Genomic DNA, 22436 nt, shown 5'->3' on the forward strand with positions numbered 1-22436 from the left:
AGAATGAGAGTTTCTGGTTCACCCACATCTTCACCAGCATTAGCTGTTGTCAACATTGTGAATTTTAACCAGTCCAATAGGTGCATGATAGTATCTCATTGTTTTGTTTGTAACTTCCTGGTGGCATCGATATTGAGCACATTTTCATATGCTTTTTGTCATCTATATATCTTCCTTGGTGGGTCTCTGCAGATCTTTTGCCCATTTCTTAAATTAGGTTCTTTGTGTTCTTACTGTTGATTTTTCAGTTCTTTGTAATGTTTGGATACAAGTCCTTTCTGTAATAGTTTTGCAAGTATTTCTCTCAGACTGTGATTTATTTTTTTATTCCCTTAAAATTCCATTCACAGAGCAGAGGTTTTTTTTTTTTTTCATTTTAATGAAATTCAACCTATCAATTTTTTTCTTACATGGATAGTCTTTTTGGTGTTGTATCTAAAAGTCATCACCAAACTCAAAGTCACCTAGGTTTGCTCCTGTGTTATATTCTAGAATTTCCATTTTTTAACTTTACATTTAAGTTTATGATCTATTTTGAGTTAATTTTTGTGGATATTCTAATGGATTTTTACAACTCCTTCTCCTCATTTGTATTCTCCTTTTAATGTCACTCCCTCAAAGAGGCCTTTTCTGATCACATTAGTTAAAGCAGTCTTTCATAATCAGTTACTGACTAACCTGCTATTTGCCTTTTTCCCTAGCATTATCATTATCTAAAATCATAATTGTCCTTTATTAATTTGCATGTTTACTTTCTCTTTGTGTATAATGTAAGTTCCAAGACTCAGTCCATCTTGTTGAGTACTCTATCCTTAGTAACTAACACAATGTTTGGTACATATTAAGGGTTTGCAAATATTTGGTAAATGAACAGGAAATAACTAAACTCACAAGCACCTCATAAAAATGTTGAAGACCTTGACTGAGTGCCTTTATAATTATAAGGATAGAAAATTTATGGAAATGAAAAAAGAAAGTCCAGAAAAGGAATCAAGATTAGAATAAAAGTATAGCTATTTTGTTTACTCTGCCTGTAACATATATTAAGCCCAGCTGAATCTAGAATATGGTCCACAAGAAGAATATGACTCTTAGGGACATTAAATGATTTGCATGCAAGTGTTTAGAGTTCCTGGTCAAGTTGCAATAGACTATTTTTGGAGAAGATCTATTCAGTCATTTTGAACTGTCAATAGAAGACTCAGATAGATTACTTCTCCTTTCCACAAAATGCATATCAGCTCCTACTAATTTTAGTTGAAGTTCTATTAAGCAAATAATGGAAAAAATGTATTTGTAATATGAGTTCAATTAAATGATAAATTATCTAGTTTTCTCTTATATAGAAAAATAATCATGTGACCCAATCTTTTTATAGCTTCTACTGAATCTTAGAAAAAACCAAAACCAAAGAGACTTCAAATCATATCCCTAGCTGCTGATGGGCCATTATGTAAGGATTTCTTGAGTTTTGAAAGCATATGTAGTCATATTTACCTGCAATAGACTAGGATGAGTGCTGGTTTAAACTAGAGTCATTATCATAAAAGTACTAATGTATCTGTTGGGATTGATTAGTCATCTATCATTTGAATCTTTCTCATCATTTTTTATAGTGCATGACCCATAAAAAAGAAAAATCCAAATTATTTTGGTCTTTTCTACTGAGTGATTATTAGTCAGTCAGCATATGTTTATGAAAGAAGTAAGGGAGAAATATTTATCTTTTTATAGTTTAATCAAGCACATTATATTAAACAGTAGTTTTTGGGCAAACTGCTATATAACAAAAATGACTCTAAGCACTGTGGTGGTTACCAAGAAACATATAACAATAGTTCTGCATTCAGGAAGCTTACTGTCTTTTTGGAGAAATAAGATTCAGTTACTTAAATATTAAAAGGAAATACCAAAAGTGATTAAAAAAAATACTTGCCACTTTATTTAGCACTTTAAATGGACTAATAGCCTTCATATTTATTAGTTTATTCTCATAGTAATTTTCGAAGATGTCATTACAGTGATTTTTTTTAACTGGGCAAAATAAGGTACAAAGAGAATAAATGACATCTGCCCAAAGTCCTTAAGTTGTAGAGCCAGGACTGAATTCAAAGCCAGATTGTAATCTTTATGAAGGCAGAAATTATATCTATCTATCTATCATCTGTCTATCTATCTATCTATCTATCTATCTATCTATCTTTCTATCTATCATCTATACTAAGCAGTGTGTACATCAGAAACTGGCACAGTGTGGTTGCTAAATAAATATTTGCTGACTAAATATAGAACTTAAGTTTTATACACTAACATCCTGTCCAATTAATTCTGCAACTCCTGGATGTATGATGGACTGTATTGTATCTTAGTTTTATCTATTTTAGTATTAGTGGTTTACCTGTAATGAGTGTTCAGTAATGTTAAATAATAGGCAAAATATTCTACATTCAAGCCATGCATCAGAATAAAAGAGAGAAAAGAGTTTACTAACTGTTTTCAAGGACACTTAATGAACGAAAATATATATACTTGGGTACAATATTACAGTGTGGATAGGAGATGAAAAGAAGGGGAAGGGCAATTCTAGTGGAAAATGATATAGGAACAATCATATAATTCCAAGGCTTAATGTCTTATCTTCCTGAGCCTGGAAAGAAGGAAGACTCATTGGTACTGAAAATAGATAAGTGGCATTTGTATTTATTCTAAAAGTAAACAATGGAGAAATTATGGCTTAATATGAGGAAAGGCAGCAAGAGTTTGAAGAATGTATGTTTGTGTATATTCTTCATTATGTATTATGTGCCATTAGATACACCATTAGCTTCTAGGTTTCTGCACTGATACATGCCATGAGTGCAAGAACAGTATAGAATTTCTTTTCCTATTCTATTCAGCAGTAATTTTATTTTTAAAGCAAGAGAGTGCTACATGTAAATGTTACCAATTTGTTTGAAATTTGTGATCCAACACATTAACTCTACTTATTACTTTCGTGCCTACAATTTGGTAACTTGTCATTAAAATGATAGAACCAATCCTAAATGTTGCATTTAATAATTATTTGCCAGATTTTTAATTTATAGAAAGAAATATGGTGCTGTTACAAATACAACCACTGGGAATTGCCTTTTTAATAAGATATCTTTTGGGAACAATTTGGAAATTTTAAAAATCCACTTTATATTTTGAATTGTAATGATGGACATTTATGTTCCTAGGGTATCCATGCAATACATACAGTAAAATAAACTTGTTTCAGTTTAAACAAATATGGATATCCTAACTAGTTAGCATATCATAATAAAAAGAACTGGATAATATGGTCTTCCTGAAGAGAAATGACATTTAAAAAATTTTTAACTTGCTTTATTTTTTATTTTTTTAATTTACATCCAAATTAGTTAGCATATAGTGCAACGATGATTTCGGGAGTAGATTCCTTAGTGCCCCTTACATTTAGCCCATCCCCCCTCCCACAACCCCTCCAGCAACCCTCAGTTTGTTCTCCATATTTATGAGTCTCTTCTGTTTTGTCCCCCTCCCTGTTTTTATATTATTTTTGCTTCCCTTCCCTTATGTTCATCTGTTTTGTCCCTTAAAGTCCTCATAGGAGTGAAGTCATATGATTTTTTTATAAAGCATCATTACATTAATAATCTTTTTAGAGAAAAAACTAAATTACGCAGTTTGATCCCGCCCTCCAAACACACTAATTAATTTTTTTTGTTTTAGACTATTTCTTTTACTCTTTAGACACGTGCCTGTTCCTTGTATGATTATACTGGCTGGAATTAATGATAATCACCTGTGTGTACACTAATGTGTGTGTTTTGCTTCAATAAATCACATTACTATTTAGTTAGTTAAATGTCTATATTTTCTGTAGAATGCGTTTGTATTTAATGCAGGAAATTTAGTATACATTTGACTTTAAAAACTATTTCAATCTACTCTACACCAAACTACAAATTGTAATGGCATAAGAATTATCGCATGCATTTTATTACCTTAATCTATTTATTGGAGGGGGTAGGGTAGTAAAATACAGGTCATGTAGCTGTTAGAGGACTTTTTTTTAGGTACCTAAAAAGAAACTTTTCATTCAAGAGAAAATAATTGCAACAAAGGGAAAGTCTGTTAGAAAAGTCTACCTCAAGCACTTAAGCTGAAACCAAAAGTCCAAATATTGACCTCTGAATCATGAGTGGATCTCTTATCCTTTATTTGCTTTAAAATTAACATTTGGTAAAGAAGCTTATCCTGAAGTGTTTGTTTAAGGGTCGATGTCACTCCTGATCAAGATCCTGTAATGAATTAGTACAAGAGATAGAATTTGGAAAAGAGAAAAGAAAATGTCTTTTGATTTTCAGGTCCACTATTATCAAATATTTAGTTTTTTTTTTACCCCGTATTGGTCTCTAAATCCCTATGAGAACTGTCATATTCATTTCAGTATCCCTCAGAGCACCAGGTACAATATCTTGCATGCAAAAATGTACTGAATTGAATAACCTTCCAATGGAGTCTACTGATCTGTATAAATATTCAATTGGCAGATTAGACTTGAAATGATAGTGTTATTGAATGTTGGCTGCCTCTTACAACTGCTCAGTTAATCCATTTGCATAGTCTTTGTTCAAGTGTTTTACAGTTTAGAACTTCATATTGGACCGTAATCCTAACATATTTTAAAAGTAAAAATGAAGCCTTTTTGGGGTATTTTTGATTTTCATAACAAGTGTGATATTAAACCTATTTGTTGATAAAATGGAAGAAGTATCTTGGGATATGAATTTTTTCCTGGATGCCAGTTTGACCATTCTGTCATTCTCTGCTTACAACATATTATATTTTTTATAAAACCAAATGTCTCAAAATGGTACACATGAGCTTCTGTGTTATAGCTCCTGGCTACATGTTTATCTTTACCTCCAAGCAACCAACCTCTTTCAGCTTATTGTGCTTCAATAATACTAGTTGTCTTTCTGTTCCTAGAAGATCTCAATTCTATGACATCTTAGGACTTTTCATTTGCCTTCAGCAATGACAGCCTGGAATGTTTATCCTTTGATTAGTCCCATTATCAACTCCATAGTCCTACATGTCTTAGATCAAATATCCTACTATCCAAGAGATGTTTTCTGACCACTTTATCTAAAGTAGATCCCCACCAAAATTTTTACTGTTATAGTACCTTTTTATTTCTGTCATAGGACTTATAACAATGATGATCATAGTCATTGGCTATCTTCTCTAACAAGTGTAAATTCCATGAGTACAGGAACCTTTTTCAAACTTTTTACCCTGATATAACTTTTTATCTGCTATATCAATGGTACAGAACACAGTACCTTATAGACAGTAAGAATGTAAATAAATAAGCAAATATTTGCTGTAGAAGTATAGCATTTTAATATAAGAAAAAACTTTATTTGAAAAGTGAAGCATAATTCTGCATTTTTGTTTGTTTAAAACCAATTACTAGTTAGTATTTCACATTGTGAGCCAGCCAAACTATTATTATTTGAACAATTGATACTCTGAGATATATGAAGTTAGGAAATTTTCCAAAGCTAATGATAGGGATGAAAAATAGATCTGTGTATTTTGTTTTTATTCGTGGAAAAAATAACTAAATTTGTTTTTATAATTTTTAATTATAGATAGGTACCTTGTGATATGAAGTATTTCAAGTTATATATCTATATTGATTTTAATAATTAGTTTGAGCAAAAGTTCATAAATTTGGAAGTTTGTTGGAAAGTTGTTGCTTTATAGAGTTGAAAGAAAATGATTACTTCAAACAATATATTGAAACCTTATTAAAATAAGTCCTAGGAGACTGAAAAAAATGAGAAATAACAGCAGGATTTTGTTTTATATGAATTTCATTGAGCTTAACAAGCCTAAAGGTTGAACTTTGAAGAGTTTTCACCATGTATGTGATTCTCAGAGTATCTATCCCACTTCAAAGAAACTCAGTGAGAATAATTTCATAGAAAATAAGGAAATTTGTGATCTTAATACACAATGCTATACTACTGACAGTATTTCATAGACATGCTGATTATTTCTTGCTTTTCTTTGAAAATTTTATATCATACTGTATCATTTCTGTCTGTATATATTTTTAAATTATAACCCATGCTTGCCAATTTGCCTTTCTTAATGTGGACAGGGCATGTAACTGTCAGTCTTCTTTTGCTTAAGATAGATTGTGGGGAACCTGGATGGCTCAGTTCGTTAAGCATCTGCCTGGATTTCAGCTCAGATCATAAATTCACAGTTTTCTATTGGTGCAGAACCTACTTGGGACTTTCTCTCCCTTCTCCCCCTCACCACCAGCCACACACATGCTCCCTTTTTTTCTCTTTCTCTCAAAATAAATTTTAAAGAAAAGATAGATTGCATCAGTAAAATCAGCTACTGTGATACTGATACAGTTTTTCTAGATGTAATGAAAATATAAAATTATCTAAATAACTTACAGAACTTGGTATTTTCCTAAGAAGCACCATTTTTGGGTGAAGCTTATTCTTTGATAAATACATTGAGGAACCAAAAAGAGGCAAAGATGAAAATTTTCAACTTTCAATTATTTTCTACGAAGTTCATACTTTATTTGAGGTTTTGCTAAAATTCATACATACAAATCCCATTTTTAAAATAAAATAATTTATTTTAATTTGTTTGAATGTTTCTGTTTTAACCTAGAATTTAAGTTTGAAACAGTGTCATTTCAAACTTCAGGAAACAAAATTTATCAACTAGTGAGAAAATGCTACATTTTGACCCAAGTTTGGAACCGTGATTATGAGAATTATTGTGAGCAATTCATTCAAACACTACTTTTCTGTATCATATTTTATGCACTTTTGCATAGTTCTTGTTTTGAGAGTTGTATTTGACTTACCTTTCCAACTAAGATAGAGAAACAGTGATTGAATTTATGCTCCTGCCTGAAATAATAACAATAACAACACCAACAACACACAGACAAAATGTATGGCACAAACATTTTCAAGACACTGGACATTGAGCAAAGAAGTACAGTGATCCCAGAGAAATAATAAAAAAGTGATCCCTACATTTGCATTAATTTATTACCTTGTGCAAGTTTTTAGTTCACAACTCAAAGAAGAAGAGCCTAGATGGAACTTGGTGAATTCTGTAAGGTCAGGATATGGAAGTGAATTTAGGAATATCAAGGCTTTCAGAATTCACAGAATAGAGTTCTGAAGAGGAGATAGATATATATACAGAGAACCCCAGAAATTTGCACAGGGTAAGCATTCATCAAAGAATTGGGAAAGCAGTTCATGTGAGGAAACAATATGAGGCAAAGGAGTCGTCTGAGAAAATTTAAGTGTTGCCAATATGCACACAGAGTTAATAACACCTGTGTCTACCAGTCATACTGGAAAATCTCAAAATCCATGGAGCATTAAGTAGGGCATTTAGGAGGATTTGCTTCAGTGGTAAGGAATAATTAGAACTAGACTAAATGCTGCTCTGATTCAGATTAATAAATATTAAAATCAAGAACCAAAAAGATTAAATTATTTCCAAGTAGCTTAATTACATCCCAGAGCAAAGCTTAAGAATATTTACAAGAATATTTTAATGTCTAACACTTAAGAAGGTAATATTCACAATGTCTAGCTTTCTTATCAAAGATAACCAGACATAAAAAGAAGCACAAAAGCATACCTACTATTAGGAGGGAAAAAAAATCAACTGAAACAAACATAGAACTGACACAGATGTTAGAAGCAGCAGAGATTTAAAAACCTATTGTGAGGGGTGCCTGGGTGGCTCAGCTGGTTGAGCATATGACTTTGGCTCAAGTCATGATCTTATGGCTCATGAGTTCGAGCCCTGGATTGGGCTCTGTGCTGAGAGCTCAGAGCCTGGAGGCTTCTTCAGATTCTGTGTCTTCGTCTCTCTCTGCCCCTCCTGCAGCCCCTCCCCCTTTTTCAAAAGTATATAAACATTAATGAAATTAAAAACTTATTGTGCAACCATATGTTCAAAATGTTAGGCAGATACACAGAAGCTTTACGAGAGACCCAAATCAAAATGCTAGATATAAAAACTATAATTTCTAACGTGAAAAATCAACTGGATGGGATTAATGAAAATTTATATATGGCAAAAGAAAAGTATATTGAAACCAAAGACATAGCAATAGAATTGTCCCAAATGACACACAAACAGAAAAGAGAATTTGTTGACCAAGGCATCATTGAGATCTGAGACAACTTTCAAGTAGTATAATGTACATGTATTTAGGAGTCCCTAAAAGAAATGTAGGGAAAGCAAAACATATTTGAAGAAATAATGTCCAAAAATTTTCAAAATATGATGACCAACAAATCAGTGTACTCCAAACACAAAACTACACCAGTGCATATCATATCAAAGTGTTCCTGATAAAGAGAACATTTTAAACCAGAAAAAAACCCATATTATGTAAAGGGGAACACAATTAAGGATTATAGAAAGCTTATTGTCAGAAATGGTGTGAGGAGACACTGGAGAAACATCTTTAGAGTGTTAAAAAATATCCTCAAAATTGAAAGCAAAATAATGACTTTTTCCATTATACATAATGGAAATGATAGAAGATAGGATATATATATATATATACATAAAAAGAAAGAAATAGCACCAGTAATGGCAACTATAAAGTAAATATGTAAGATTTTTTTCTTGGTATTCCATTTTAGGACCAAATGGACAAAGTAAAACAGTGTATCGTGGGATACAGAACATGCATATGAAGAAAATGTGTGACAATAATAATGTAAAGGCCAAGAGAATTATAAGGTTTTTATACTATATGTGTAAGTGTTAAATCCTAAAGCATCCCCAAAACAACAAACAGTTTTAGAATAAGCCAGCAAAGGAAATAAAATATAAACATAACAGATATTTAATTAATTTAAAAGAAGGAAGGAAAAAATGACAAGGGGAATGAAAAGCAGATAGTAAGATAGAAAGCAAATAAGTTTGTAGACTTAAGCCTGACATATCAATAATCACATTAAACACAAATGGTCTCAATACAATTAAAAATCAGTGATTATAGATCCTTTTGTAGTTCATAAGCGTGATGATTGGGTGTTCATGCTGTTGTGTGATATGTGGCACCCTTATATCTTGTTACTATGTCAGCACATTATCCATCTGACATGGAAAAAAAAAATCAGTGATTATAAGATTGAATTTAAAAAAGGCCAAAACTAGGGGCGCCTGGTAGCCCAGTCAGTTGAGCGTCTGACTTCAGCTCAGGTCATGATCTCACTGTCTGTGAGTTCGAGCCCCGTGTCAGGCTCTGTGCTGACAGCTCAGAGCCTGGAGCCTGCTTCGGATTCTGTGTGTGTGTGTGTGTGTGTGTCTCTCTCTCAGCCCCTCCCCCACTCATGCTCTCGCTCTCTCTTTCTCTGTCAAAAATAAATAAGCATTAAAAAAATAAAAGAAAAAAATAAAAAATAAAAAAAGATGAAACTATATTCTATATATAAGAAAACTTAGAGATGCAAATCATTAAAAGTAAATAGTTGCAAAAGGATAAACCATGCTAACACTAATCAAAAGAATGCTGGTAACATTAATGTCAGACAAAGTAGCTTTCAAAATATAGCATCATGTCATTTTATAATAATGTTAACAAATAAAGTCTGTTAATAAGTAATTTTTAAAAAACATTATAATCCTAAATGTTTTTAAACTGAATCATATAGCTTCAAAATACATGGTGCAAAAGCTGATAAATATAAATCCACAATTATATTTGGAAAGATAAATATGCTTTTCTGAATAACTAACAGAACCAGAATTGCCAGATAGAAACACAATAAAGACATAGGAGACCTGAATGGTATCAACCAACTTGACCCAACTGATCTTTACAGAATACTCAAACTCTAAACAGCATAATCCATATTCATTTCAAGTGTAGACGAAGCATGTACTAAGATAGATCACATCTTGGGCAACAAAAATAAGTTTCAATGATTTTATTTATTCTATTTTAATTTACCTTATTTTATTTGAAAGAGAGTGTGTGTGTGTGTGTGTGTGTGTGCATGAGCAGAGGAGGGGCAGAGAGAAAGGGAGAGAGAATCCCAAGAAGGCCCCACACCCAGCACAGAGCCTAAAGTAGGACTCCATCTCATCACCACGAGTTCATGACCTGAGATGAAATCTATAGTCAGATGCTCAACCAGCAGAGCCACCCTGGATCTCCAAATCTCAATGATTTTTAAATTATTCAAGTCATACAAAGTATTTCACTGACTGAAATAGAATTAAATTATAACTCATTCAGTTCCCAAATATTTGGAAGGCAAATAATCCATGGTTCAAGGAATCCAAAAGGGAAATAATAAAGTACTTTGAAATGAATGACAGTGAAAAACAAACATATCAAAAGCTATCGGATGCCACTAAAGCAGACTTTGAGAGGAATTTATAGCACAAAATGATATTACAAAAGACAAAAATGGCTCAAATTAACAACCCCAGCTTTCACTTTAAGAATCCAGAAGACATGAGAATTAAACTTAAAATGAATAGAAGAAAGGATATAAGGCTAGGTGGAGTTAAGGTGATGGAATAGTAGGACTTTATGTTTGCCTCATCATTTGAATACAGCTAGATAATTATCAAATCATTCTGAACAAGCAGGAAATCTGAGGACTGAGAGGACAAATTGCACAACTAGAGGGAGAAAAGGGGCCACATCATGGAATGTAGGAGGTACAGAGACATGATTTGGGGGAGGAAATAATCACAGGTGCTATGGAGAGGAGGGAGCCCTGATCACAGAAAGGAGAGAGAGGGGAGAGAGGGAAAGCAGCATGCAGGAGATTGCGTAAGAAAAACACTTTGCCAAAACCATTGACTGGAAAACAAGACGGGATGATTATTGCATTTTTACAAGCTGCAGAGCTGGAAGTTTGAAGTTTTTGAAGTTAGCACCATTGCCAGGGTCAAGCCTGGCAGGCTCATTCGTGCTCCCATGGAGGAGGGCAGAGGCCTGGGAGAGGATAGCATACTCTGAGGATTCCCTGAGTTGCACTAGGAGAGAAGTTCCCCTTCTTGGAGTGCATTTGGGAGAGGTGACATTGCCTCTTGGGGACAAAAGAGTCAGCAGGCCCCAGTGAGCTCCCACATTCATAAACATAGAAGTAGAGACAGCTGCTGAGGACAGATAACCTGGACACCAGCTTTTTGCTATGCTTTACCATAAAATCCAAGCCCCTGTGCAGTTGTGTAACTGCTTTTCTTGGACAAACTGGCACCAGACACAGTGTGGCAAGACCCTCCATAGAGGATAAGTGTGGGTCCCCATCATGCCAGGTCCCTGAAATTTGGTTTTGAAACCCAGCCATGCACCTGAGATAAAACACAGGATTACTGAACTTCCAGGAGGAGAGACAGCTTGGACACTGATAGGGTGAGAACAGAGATCTGATGTAAGCCTAGGGCACAAGAAGAGAGGTTATTCACTCTTCTATGAGTGCTTCCTGAATAATGGCAGGCATGAACTCCTATCTCTGGGGACCAGAGCAGGCCATCACAATATTTCACCCCTCCCATCAGCAAGGACACACTTAAGTGATCCACATAGCACACACAGTGTAGGTTTGAGCCTCTTACACCAAGCCCCATCCCCATGCACTCTGCAGGTGCCTTTTTTAATTGGGATGTGTGATTGGAGCCAGACAAGAGCAGGCACCTCCCCCAAAGACCAGTACAAACCCTTGCATACACCAGGTCTGCTGATCATAGAATGCTCTAGTGGAAATAGGGCCAGGCACAGGCTTTCCTAACACACAAAGACAGAGACCTGGATAAAATGCCAAGACAGAGGAATTAAAGAACAAGAAGAGGTTACAGCCAGGGATCAAATCAAACAGGTATAAGTAATATGTTTGAACCAGAATTTAAAACAATAATTATAAGGATACTAGCTGGGCTTGTGAAAGGCATAGAAGATGCCAGGAAGTCCCTCACCACAGAGACAAAGGACCTAAAAACTAGTCAGCTCAAAATAAAAAAAAAATACTTTAACCAAGATGCAAAAACAACTGAATGTAATGACTACATGGATGGGAGAAGCAGAATGAATAAGTAATATAGAAGATAAAATTATGGAAAATAATGAAGTTAAAAAGAAGAGGGAAAGAAAAATATTGGATGACTAATGTAGACTTAGAAAACTCAGCAACTCCATAAAGCATAATAACATTTGTATCATAGGAATCCCAGAGGAAAAAGAGAGGGAAAAGGGGGCAGACTGTTTGAATAAATTAAAGCTGAAAATTTTCCTAATCTGGGAAGGAAACAGATATCCAAATCCAGGAGGCACAAAGAACTCCCCTCAAAATTGATCAACAAAAGTTGGCCTACATCAAAACATATCATTGCAAAATACAGAGATAAGGAAAAAATCCTGAAAGAAGCAAAGGAAAGAATCTCTAAACTGCAAGGGAAGACAAATCGCATTACAGAACATCTCTCCACAGAAACCTGGCAGGCCAGAAGGGAGTGGCATGATTATTCAATGTGCTAAGTGGGAAAAATATACAGCCAAAAATACCTTATCCAACAAGGTTGTCATTCAGAATAGAAGGAGAGATAAACAGTTTCCTAGACAAACAAAAAGTAGAGCTTGTGACACCTAAACCAGCCCTGTATGAATATTAAAGGAGATTATTTGAGTGGGAAAGAAAAACCAAAAGCAACAAAGACAAGTAAGGAACAGAGAAAATCTCCAGAAGCACTGACTTTTTATAGGTAATACAATGGGACTAAATTCATATCTGTCAATAATAACTCTGAATGTGAATGGACTAAATTCTCCAATTAAAAGACATAGGACATCAGAATGGATAAAAAAAAAATACCCATCTATATGCTGCCTAGAAGAGACTCATTTTAGACCTAGAGACACCTGAAGATTGAAAGTGAGGTGATGGAGAACCATCTATCATGCTATAGACATCAAAAGAAAGCTGGAGTAGCCATACTTATATCAGACAAACTAGATTTTAAACCAAAGACTTTAACAAGAGATAAAAAAAGGGTACTATATCATAATAAAGGGATCTATCCAACAAGAAGATCTAACAATTTTAAATATTTATGCCCTAACTTGGAAATACCCAAATATATAAATCAAGTAATAACAAACATAAAGAAACTCATTGATAACAATATAATACTAGTAGGAGACCTTGACACCTCATTTACAACAATGGACAGATCATCTAAGCAGAAAACCAAAAGGTAACAACAGTTTTGAATGACACACTGGATCAGATTACCTAACAGATGTATTCAGAATGTTTCATCCTAAAGCAGCAGAATACACATTCTTTTTGAGTGCACATGGGGCATTCTCCAAAATAGATCATGTACTGGATCACACATGAGGCCTCAACAAATGCAAAAAGATTGAGATCATACCATGTATATTTTCAACAATTCTATGAGACTTGAAGTCAACCACAAGAAAAATTTTGAAAAGACCAAAAATACATGGAGGTCAAAGAGCATTCTACTAAAGAATGAATGGGTTAACCAGGAAAATAAAGAAGAAATAAAAAAAATACATGGAAGCAAATGAAAATTAAAACACTACAGTCCAGAACCTTTGGGGTGCAGCAAGGAAGATATGTATAGCAATACCGTCTTACCTCAAGAAGCAAGAAAGCTCTCAAATACACAACCTAACTTATACTTAAAGGAGCTAGAAAAGGAACAGCAAATAAAGCCTAAACCTAGGAGAAGAAGGGAAATAATAAAAATTAGAACAGAAATAAATGACATACAAACAAACAAACAAAACCCAGTAAGGCAGATCAATGAAACTAAGAGCTGGTTCTCTGGAAGAATTAATAAAATTGATGATCCCCTAGTCAGAGAAAGGACCCAAATAAAAAACATCATGAATGAAGAGGAGAGATCACAACCCACACCACAGAAATACAATCTTGAGAGAATATTATGAAAATTGTATGGCAACAAATTGGGTAATCTGGAATAAATGGATAAATTCCTAGAAACATACAAACTACCAAAACTGAAACAGGAAGAAATAGAAAATCTGAACAGACCCATAACCAACAAAGAAATTGAATCAATAATCAAAATTCTCCCAACAGATAAAAATCCAGGGCCAGATGGCTTCCCAGGGGAATTCTACCAGACGTTTAAAGAAGAGTTAATATCTATGCTTTTCAAACTGTTCCAAAAATATGGAAATGGAAGGTAAACTTCCAAACTTATTCTATGAATCTAGCATTACCTTGATTCCAAAACCAGACAAAGAACCCAGTAAAAAGGAGATTTACAAGTCAATACCCCTGATGAACATAGATGCAAAAATTCTCAACAAGATACTAGCAAATTAAATCCAACAGTACATTAAAAGAATCACTCACCATGATCAATTAGGATTTATTCCTGGGCTGATGAGGTGGTTCAATATTCTCAAATCAATCAATGTGATACGTTACATTAATAAAAGAAAGGATAAGAACCATATGATTCCTCAATAGATGCAGAAAACACATGTGACAAAACACGGCATCCATTTGTTGTTGAGGGATAAATACCTTCAACAAAGTAGGGATAGAGTAAATATACCTCAACATCACAAAGTCCATATACAAAAGGCCCACAGCTAATATCTTGAACGAGGGAAAACTGAGAGCGTTTCCACTACAGTGAGGAACAAGACAGGGATGTCCACTCTCACTATTGCTATTTAACATGGTACTGGACGTCCTAGCCTCAAAAATCAGACAAAGAAATAAAAAGCATCCAAATCAGGAAGGAAGAAGTTAAACTTTCACTATTTGCAGATAACATGATACTCTGTATAAAATCCAAAAGACTCCACCAAAAAATTGCTAGAACTGATACATAAATTCAGTAAAGTTGCAGGCTATAAAATCAATGTACAGAAATCCATTGCCTGTCTATACACCAATAATAAAAGAGCAGAAAGAGAAATCAAGGAACTGATTCTATTTACAACTGTACCAAAAACCATAAGATACCCAGGAATAAACCTAACCAGGAGAAAAAAGAACTATAGAATACTTATAAAAGAAATTGAAGGTGTCACAAAGAAATGGAAGAAACATTCCAAGCTCATGGATTGGAAAAATAAATATTGTTAAAATATGTATACTACCCAAAGAAATCTATACATTTAATGTAATCTCTATCAAAATACCACCAGCATTTTTAAGAGCTATAGAAAATAATTCTAAATTTTTATGGTACCACAAAAGACCCCAAATAGCCAAAGCAATACTGAGACACCAAACCAAAGCTGGAGGCATCACAATTCTGGAGCCCAAGCTATCTTACAAAGCTGTAGTCATCAAGACAGTATCAGACTGGCACAAAAACACACACATCAATCAATGAAGCAGAATAGAAAATGCAGACATGGATCCACAATTATATGGTAAACTAATCTTTAACAAAGCAGGAAAGAATATCCAATAGAAAAAAAGACAGCCTTTTCAATAAGTGGTAGTGGGAAAACTGTACAGCAACATGCAAAAGAATGAAACTGGACCGCTTTCTTAGACCATACACAAATGAATACCAGTGGGCTTTGTTTCTAATTTTTTATTCTGTTAATTTAATATTCCATGAAGTTAATGTATTTTACAAAATGTTCATGTTTAGACATTATGTTGTTCATTTCTTCTAAATGCAGAGGAGCTTTTATATTGTAATTGTGTGGTTTCCAAGTTGCCCTGGCTACTTATCTAACAGGAAGTGGTTTACCAGATATATTCTTCATTTTGACTAAGGACTTAAAGAGAGATAATTGTTTAATTCTCATATTTATTTTTTCTACAAACTTAGCTTCAACATTTTAGAGCTGAAAAGGATCATAGAACTCTTGTAGGCTATCACCTCATGATATGAAGGCCAAATGTGAATCCAATTTAAATGCCTAGGTTAAAATCTAAAGAATAATTAGTGGCAGAGTTGGAACCAAAATTCAAGTCTCATAATATCTACTCCAAAATTCTACATGAGACATAATGCAGGCCACTTCAACTTGATATATTATATATGGTGGCATAATGGATTTTCTAAGTAGATTGAAAAAAGTCTGCATGGACTGACAGATTATTTGAGAGGAGACAAAAAGGATCACAGCAGGTTCTGATGAAATAATGATAGGAGTTATTATCTACATCAGATACTGACTCAGTAACTCAGTACGAGATATATAGACAACAGCAACCAATATTCTAAAATATTTGTGGTATGGAAAAAAATATACAGTTTAGAAAAAGCACAAAAATATATGCTGGGTGATTATTAATTATTATTAATGATTCCAGTGATTGCCAGTCTTCTGTCAGTAAATTGATTTTACTCTGGTTTCCTAACTGGATAATTTGTTTGTCTTACCTACATAAGTTATTTTGTTGCATTATTATCATAATTATATGTATGAATCATTTTTCTTGAAGGTGTAAGGACTCTTTTGTTCTTGTTAATTTATGGCTTAATAATAGCAACAACAAAAAATAGCAAACACTTATAGGGTGATAAATATATGCCTGCCACAAATTAGCACTCTATAACAACTTATATATTTTCACTCCTTTAAAATACATCAGCCACTTCTAAATACATTACATATTTTAGCTCCTTTAATTGTCACAAAAACTTTTAAGTTTGGTGCTTTTACTATCTCCATTTTACAGATGAGTAAACCAAGGAAAATATACTAAGTTGTGGAGCAGGATAAACTCTGAGATAATGTTCTTAACCACTTTTAAAACATGTAAAATTAGCTTTAAAAAAAATGTTTGACACTTTAGCTAAAATTGAGAGGAAAGGTTACATTCCAAACTAATAGTTTCTGCTGATATTGGCAGGATTTTTGCTGCTCCAGTAGTTTCTGTTTAATGAGCAAATTGCTTTAAGTACTCATATACCACTGTGGTACTAAGAATAAAGATATTTAGTCAATTTCTCTCTCATTTGTGATAATTCCAATGCTGCCTATTTGTACAATAGCACTCTGAATTTAATTTTAAAAAATATGACATTAAGAAATTAATATTATAAACAAAAAACTAATACAAAAAAGGGAGCAATAAAATATATAATTTATTAAATAAAACACATTAGAATCATTCATTACAATGTTGTTATGAAAATAATGATTAATACTCAAAATGTATTTTATTGATTTGAGCTTATCAGTAAGGAGACCTACAGACATGTAGCAATAAACACCATACATATATACATAGGGATATTAATGAATGTCCATAGCTTCATATAGCAACCTCCTTTCTTCAGGGGTTATATCTGGTAGTGGATGTCCCCTGAAAGAGTCTGCTCCAGGCATCAGAACACAAAAGGCCTTTCCATGTCACTAATAAGGCCTCATTATTTTATGTCATATTGCTTTTTTCTTCTCCCCTTTGTTTTGATGAATTTTATCAGTCCTCCAAAACCCAGTTTAATTAACTTATCTCTGAAGTTTGCTTTTAATTTGATTCCTTTTTCCTGTGACTTTTCCACAGCACTGAAGTCTGTACACCACATCTAGCACTCAGTTATATGGTCTGGGATGTTAAGTATTGATTCTAATTACCAGACTGTGTATGTATTAAATAATACACACCTTGAGGATGGGGTCTCTGTTTTATGTTTCTTTAACTCCCCAGCACTTAGCACACAGCCACAGACTCTTAGGAGCACTCTGATCCTTTTGCTTTTGTCTACTTAAAAAAAAAAAAAAAAAGAGCATTTTGCATTTTAATGTACAATAGTGACTTTAGCAGTCTCCTGAACTCACTTCCTTCCAGACAAACCAAAACTACAGCTGCACACATAGCTATTCCCTCTGAAAAAAATCCAAAACCTAGCTGAGTAATTCCTATACATTAAGCTAATGACCAAATAACCACATGGAAGCAGGTAAGAAAGACTGAAATGCATTCTTACCATAAACCATACCCCCTAGCACAGCAACATAAAATCAAAAAGGAACTCACAGCTCCCAGCTTCTCCGATATCTGAAAGGTTTGGACCCCACATCTAGCACCCCAACTTTTAAGACTTTCACCTGAGGGATGGGCAACCAAAACACTCACCTCTGAAAGCCAACAAGGCTTATGTCCATGAAAGCCATAAGACTATAACATTAGTCTTACCAGGACATGCTGTGGCCATCTCTACAGGGCTCAGCACAGAGGAGGAGGAAAGAAATGCCTGTGTCCCAGATTTTCTCCCAAAGAGGCCTATTTGCATATTTAAAAACTGAGAATTCCATCTCCATATTCTCCCTCTGGCACTACAGGTCACCCTGTCTCCCTGGAAGGAGCTTGTAAACATGTGTAGCTAGACTTACCAAGAAAAAAAAGAGACAGGACTCAAATAAATAAAATTAGAAATAGGAGATATTACAGCTGATATCATGCAAATACAAAATATCATAAGAATCTACTATGAAGGGGTGTGTGTGGGTGCCTCAGCCACTTGAGCATCCAACTCTTGATTGCAGCTCAGGTCATGATCTCATGGTTTGTGTATTTGAGCCCCAAGTCAGGCTCCATGCTAAAACCATGGAGCCCGCTTGTGATGCTCTCTCTCTCCCTCTGTCCCTCCCACTGTCTCTCTCTCTCTCATTCCCTCAAAATAAATAAAATATAAAATAAGATGTTTACAAGCAAAACAAAACAAGAAAAGAATCTATTATGAATAATTGTATACCAACAAATTGGACAACCTAGAGGAAATGGATAAATTCCTGAAAAAAACAGCCTAACAAGACTGAATTATGAAGGCAGAGTATGATAAACCTACAGCTGACATCATGTGTAATGGTTGAAAGCTGAAAGCTTTTTCTCTAAGATCAGGAACAAAACAAGGGTGCCCACCCTCACCACTTCATTTAACATAGTATTGAAGGTCCTAGCCAGAGAAATTAGGTAAGACGAAGAAATAAAAGACATCCATATTGGAAAAAAAGGGAGTAAAACTATCTCTCTTTATATATGGCATGATATTACATGTAGAAAACCCCAATGTCATCACCAAAAAAGTGTTAGAAGTAATAAACGAATTCAGTAAAGTTGCAAGATATAAAATCAATGTACAAAAATAAGTTGCATTTATACACACTTACAATGAGCTATTAGAGAAATTAAGAAAATAATCCCATTTATAATTGCATAAAAAAGAATTAAATACTAGCAGTAAATTTAACCAAAGAGGTGAAAGATCTATTTTCTGAAACCTGTAAGATGTTGATGAAAGAAATTGAAGAAGACACAAATAAACAGAAAGATAATTTATACTCTTGGACCAGAAGAGTTAATATTGTTAAATACTACTACAAACAGCCTGCAGTTTCAATTCAATCTCTATCAAAATTTTAATGACATTTTCCACAGAAAAGGGAAAATAATCCCAAAATTAGTATGGAACAACAAAAGACCCCAAGTAACCAAAGCAGTCTTGAAAAAAGAATGGTACAAACTTTCAGCTTAAGATGAATAAGGTCTGAGGATCTAATGTAAAACATAGAAGCTACAGTTGATAATACTATATTATATAGTGGAAATATGCTGGAAAAGTAGAACTTAAATGTTTTCACCTAAGTAAATAAATAAATAAATAAGGTAGGTAGGTAGGTAGGTAGGTGATAGATGTGTTGATTAACTAGATGGAGAAATCCTTTCACATATATAGGTATATCAAGTCACTACAATATACACTTTAAATATCTTAAATTTTATTTTTCAATTATACCTCAATAAAGCTGAATTTTTTTTAAAGTCCATATTCCTTTGGAGGTGGGCGTAGTACTAATTAACATAAAGGAAGAGTGAGCGAAGAGTTTTCTTCCCCAAAGGGTTCTGGATCATGCTTTGTTGAGGTCTGTAGAAGCAGAAATTTTTAAATCCAGCCAAATATTTATTAGGTTGAGTGTGACTGATGCCCTCATTGGATAAGAAAGTCTGTTGGTACCTCTATTCTAGTCCAAATTCATTACCAAATAATTCTTTATCAAAGAATATCCAGTGATCTCAAAATGTTTATGCTAGTGCTTATTTATTTCTCCAAAATCCACATAACACCTCAAATAATACTATAAAAGGACTAAATAGAGTGTTTTTTTAAAAAATAATAGTGGTGACTTGTTCTAATGTTCCTTGGCTGAATGCTTTAGAACATTAAAAATGATTGATGCACCTGTGAAAGTATTAGTGCTCCCCATAATAGGCTAATGGTAGATCACCTTACTGAATGCCATCTCCCTTGTCTCTTAAGTTGAGTTATAACTGCCTTGAAAGATTGTATTTTCTAATTATTTTAGAGTTACTGAATTAGCTATGAATTAAGCTAGAAAGATGAACTTAGTGATTAATAAATAAAGCCCTTTGCAAAGCATGTTTTCAGTCACATATTAATTTTGATACAAGATTTCCCAAATCCCACTATTACACCCACAAAAATAAAGTCTTAGTTTTTCATGTCTTTCCTCCTTACATATTTAGCAATTCCAGCACATTGCATGGTCTGCTGTTACCTTCTTAACCACTTCATATTGTGGTATTCATCGAAATGTTGACTTTGAATGATTATTGAGCTCCATCCGTATATGCGCTGAAAGTATCTGAAAGTAAAAATAACTCTACTCTTCACATTCTGTTTCTTTTATCTTTTCTCTATTATAAGAACTTATCAGTGATTTCTTTCTGTATCCCATTATAGGAATGGCATCATGAAATAAAATATATGCTGACAGTTCACAGATTTATTATTGTATTTAATATATTCACATTTTAAAGAGTGATGTTTCTCAGTTAAATGAATCCAAAAAGATTAAATCTTTTTAAAAGGAATCAATTCTCTCAGAGTGGTATTTTTTGCCAGCATGTCTTGATCAGACTATAATTGGGTATGGGCTTACCGAGACTGCAGTACTTTTCATCTATTCATCTACTTGAGGTAGAATTATTTTTAATCCTAATATATTAGAATATTGATTTTCTGTCTAATCATTACAATCGAATGCATTCATATTAGTGCATCTCAATGAATGGATCAACACCAATAGAAAATTACATTTTGAAAGTAGATTTGAGTCACGTACTTGAAAAATCAGTGTGTGTAGAAATTTAAAAGTCCAATTTTCATAGAGATTAGCTTAAATTGTTTCCAGTGAAATGTCAACTAAACTTCTGGAAGAACCTAGCTCTAGCACAAGTTGTGATCACCTGTCTCCTTGAACTCAAAATTTGCTACTGCTCACTTGTCATCTATCAACAGTGACTATGGCTGATACCCAATCTGAGTCAACAGCAAATCGTGGACATAGTCACAGGAACTCCAGTGAAATCCTGATGTTTGGCTATATATATATTCCACCCTTATATGGCTGTAAACAGCCTGCTTTATACCTGCATATACATCTCCCTTTCCTAAAGGGAGTTTGTCAAATGAAACATAGTAATGCTGATGTCTAATCTTACTGTCTTTCCCAAGGTGCTCATCTGATGCCAAACTACAAATCTAGCTAGATCTTGAGTATGTAACCAACATTAATGACTGTTCTAATACAGACTTAATTTTATTATCTCACAGGAAGGAGAATGCTTGGTGTATTGCAGACTAATGCTTGTGCCCATATTCCTCTGTGAGTTCTAGATCTGTAGTCATGGTCTCAGTGCTCTCTATACAGGGTTTAGTGAAATCAGGCTAATTGACTTGTGAGGTTGAGGATAAAAAGATGGCATCCAGATCTAGCATTAAGAGGTAGTTCATGTCCATGCTAGATAGTGCTCTGGTCTACCACTTCACTGCATTTATGAGATCAGAATCTCTGTTTTCATCATCACTTTCTGCCAAGTCATGCAGTTGGCATCCAAGAAGAGAAAGTAGGCAGGACATTTTATGACTGGTGAATCTATGTGATAACTACTTAATCAATGCATGCTCTATTATATAACCAATTTTTTGTCCATATCCATACCATGAGGAATATAGTTTTTTTAAATTCTAAACTTATTTCATTCTCTAATGAAATACCCTTTTCCAACTAGCATTTCTTAAGTATATATATTTTTGCATCTTACCCACAATAAGCAATCCCTAAGGGATTCTGAATACCCTCCTTCTCCAAGCTCCCCTTAATTGGAAAAGAAAGTATGTAATATCAGACCAGGGTAACCAATCTTGAATACATTCTCAAACCATTTCCTTAGCCATCTTCAGATTAACTGAAGTTTCCCTTTAATTAATAGGTTCAGATGTGATTTTCTCCAAGAAATAATGACATCTTGAAATACACAACTCTACTTCTCAGTCTACATAGTGTACTTATAGATAGTGTGAAAACTGCCCTCACATACCTC

General features: G+C 33.8%; 1 protein-coding gene and 1 non-coding gene across 2 annotated transcripts in view; both read left to right on the plus strand.

The window, feature by feature from the left end:
- Positions 1 to 22436, plus strand: part of LOC122479521 (sperm-associated antigen 16 protein-like) — a 556036-nt gene that overhangs the window by 410997 nt on the left and 122603 nt on the right. The window lies entirely within an intron of this gene.
- LOC122482381 lies at positions 9095 to 9198 on the plus strand. Its single transcript, XR_006297165.1, has one exon. It is a non-coding gene; the product is annotated as a small nucleolar RNA U13 (small nucleolar RNA).

The sequence above is a fragment of the Prionailurus bengalensis genome, chromosome C1 (assembly GCF_016509475.1).
Source record: "Prionailurus bengalensis isolate Pbe53 chromosome C1, Fcat_Pben_1.1_paternal_pri, whole genome shotgun sequence".
Lineage (NCBI taxonomy): Eukaryota > Metazoa > Chordata > Mammalia > Carnivora > Felidae > Prionailurus > Prionailurus bengalensis.